Consider the following 3,270-nt stretch of genomic DNA (forward strand, 5'->3'; position numbering starts at 1 on the left):
GCATGGGTCACAGCCTGGACCCTGAGACTCCATCCCCTGGGGTAAGCAGAAATCCCAGGGAACTGCATGCCAGGGCTAATACTCAGCCTTGCACTCCCTGCCCAACTGAATAGGGAATGACTTATGGTCTCATGGGACAACTCACACAAAAAAATGTGATGACCTCACATCACTGCTTTTCTGCAGAAACCGGGCAGATCCTGGGCAAAGGCCAAACTTCATGGATTTCTGAGACTCATACTCCATTTCTCACCCCAGTTGTCCATAGGAGCCCTTGGTCTTTCCCACCCCCATTCCCATCTTTTTCCATTAAAACTCACCTGCTGAGTCTCATTCTTTCAGTTTTCACATGCTCAGTAACTTTCAAGTTCATCTAAGGACAACAGCAAACAGCACTTTATTAGTAGTAACAGATGTACATTTATTGTCGACATAAGTAATATAAGCTCTAATATGCCTATACTGAAATTTCCTCAAAAGCAAGGCCACCATTTCATTCAACTTCGAATTTCTAAAAATTTTCTACTTTTCCCCTTAGAGTTAAACAGCAGTAAGTAGCACAGAAGAGCAGGTGCCATGTTTTGTGGCTCTGCATGTAATCCCCAGACTGACCACATTTGAACACCCCAAAGATAGCCATCCCCAATGTAGACTTCACCACAGGGACTTTACAGCCTTTCCTCTACCTCCTTTTCCCCTCTTTTCCACCACTGTCCATCACTCAAAGCAGCAGAGTATAAATCCTAACATTAACACTCTCAAAAGACTTGGTCACAGCAAATGCAGTATCGAAGTCAGAACCCACCCCCAGGGACTTCTCCCATCCACGCTCATTTGCGGAGGCAGCTTAGACTTGTAACAGCACTCAAGTAAAGACTAAAAGTCACCCCACAATTTTGTGACCCTACATCCTTGTGGAGAAACATCTTGGCCAAGAAAGTGAGAAATTTTTGCTTCCCTGGAGAGTCAACCTCAACTATTCCTTTCAGCTCTGGATAGCCCCCCGCCCCCCGTCATGGTCTTGGGTTCCTGACTCTGCCACGCCCCCCCAGCCCCAGAACGGTTCACCTTGAAACTCTGTGTTGTTGAGGCCAAGATGGCCTCCACTGTATCCTCTGCCCGCTCCGTGTGTGCAAAGGCAAAATCTTTCAAGATGTCACATTCGATGACTGGGCCATACTCCTCGAGCTTGGCCCGCAGCCCTTGGTTGGTAGAGGTGGAGCTGATGTTGCCCACGTGTAATTTGGTTGAAGCTTTGCTCTTATTCTTGCTGGCTTCCATGTTGATGCTCACTCCGTGCAGCTTGTAGTGGTGCAGGTTCTGAATGGCATCCTCCACCTCCATCTTGCCCTCTGTGTGCACAAAGCCATAGCTCTTAATGATGTCACATTCCAGCACCTTCCCATACTGCTCGAAGACTGAGCAGATCTCTTGCTCTGTGGCCTCCCCCGGCATATTTCCAGTGAATAGCTTCACCATCCGTGGGGGCGTCCCGCGTCAGAGAGAACCCTACCGACATATTTACAGTTTAAGATGCACCTTTGGTGCCTATACTCAAGGGGTAGCTGTTAGGTAAATTTTGAAAGTTTAGAACAGGAGATTCTCCTCCCTCCTTGCAATAATGTGATTATTAATATCTGCTATTCTCTTGAATGATTTGGACCGAACTCTTTCCAGTTCATGAAAAACTATTTTAAAATTTCATCTAGTCTGTGAACTTTTGTTCAGAGGTATTCAGTGTCTCCAAAGGTGACCAAAAATATAATAGTTGGCAAGGACTGGGATAGGAAACCTTATGACTTATCAGCAGGTAGGTAGCCCTCAGGACCCCAGGGCCAAATCTTTCCTCAAAACTGGCCAAACCTTCAGGGAAAGCCATACCAAGATTGTCAGAAGACATATCCTTAGACTCCATCCTGCTGAGAAACAACCTCTACTATCAGGCAGCTTAAAATATACCAGTGAAAAAAAAAGATGCACAGATCAATACAATTGTTCCTCAGTATCAATAGGTGCTTGGTTTCAGGGCCCATGTACCCAAGTGACAGATGCTCAAGGCCCTTATAGAACCTATACACATATAGTAGAAACCATCTCTAGATTACTTATAATATTTAGTACAATGTAAATGCTCTTTAAATCATTGTTCAAGGAATAGAGACAAGAGTCTGTAAATGTCAAATACAGATGTGGTAATAGATATACAGATCACAGGCTTAACTCTGTCTTTCATCTGTGCTTGGTTGACTGTAGCACAGACTCTATAGACACAGAGAGGGCAGCCATATAACAAATGGCCAAATAATATTTTGAAACATGAGTTTCTTCCTTTTTCTTCCTATAGGACTCCTTTCCATTCTTTCTATACCTTCAGTTTCTGGCCTCACTGTCTTGGGGAAGGAATGTAGCAAGAGAGAAAACAGATATATCTTGGAAGAGGTTTTGTTCCTGACTCCAAAAGTCGAGTAGAATATCTATCCCCTAGAGTTGGGGCATTGTGAAGAAGACTAAAGGAAGAGAATTTGTGTCATTTCCGGACTGGGAAGTGATGTCCATAGGGGAGAATCAAGAGGGAGAAAGGAGAGATTGTGAGTTCAGGAGTAGAAATAATGGCACTTGGCTTGGCAGCAGGGTCACAAAGAAAGCAAGCCCCAGAGAGAAAACAGCTGTGTATAGGCAGAAAGTTTCAAGGGCAGCCTGGTGCAGACTCCCACATCCCAGGCAAGGCAGAAAAACAGAAAAGTTAGAGGACACGAAGAGAGCACAGGGAGAGGGACAGCACGTCTCAGCAGTAACCAGTGAGGGCCAGGGCTCAACTGTCTTCCTCCCCCAATTCCTGCCATGTATGATCTTGTCACTGAAGAGACTCCTGGAACCCCAGAAAAGTATGAGGCTGTTTTTGCACTAGCTGGGTAGGGAAAGGTTCAAAGTCAGAGTGCAAGATGAATTATAAAGTCCTGGGTTTTTTTTGGGTTTTTTGTTTGTTTGTTTGTTTTATAGGTCTGAGTTTGTGCCCGGGTTTCATGACCCAGAGGTTGGCTAGTGGCATAAGGGGAAAGGATGCAGGTGACCCCAGGGCTGTAGGAGGTTGGGGGTCTGATTGTGAAAAGCCAGTTTGAATGGCCCAACTTCCACCATAGAGAAGGACTTAAAAGTTTAGTTCTCTGCCTAAGAAAAGGTGTGTCAGCAAAGGCAAGTGTTGATGCTGACCAAGAGACACACTTCTCAATGCTAATCTTGCCATTCCTTCTAAGCACGAATCACCTTATA

General features: G+C 45.1%; 1 pseudogene; it reads right to left on the bottom strand.

Moving 5' to 3' along the window:
- Positions 1 to 985: 985 nt before the first annotated feature.
- LOC103734413 lies at positions 986 to 1,479 on the bottom strand (annotated as a pseudogene).
- Positions 1,480 to 3,270: the final 1,791 nt, after the last annotated feature.

The sequence above is a fragment of the Nannospalax galili genome, unplaced genomic scaffold (genome assembly GCF_000622305.1).
Source record: "Nannospalax galili isolate Female #2095 unplaced genomic scaffold, S.galili_v1.0 scaffold433, whole genome shotgun sequence".
Classification (NCBI taxonomy): Eukaryota; Metazoa; Chordata; class Mammalia; order Rodentia; family Spalacidae; genus Nannospalax; species Nannospalax galili.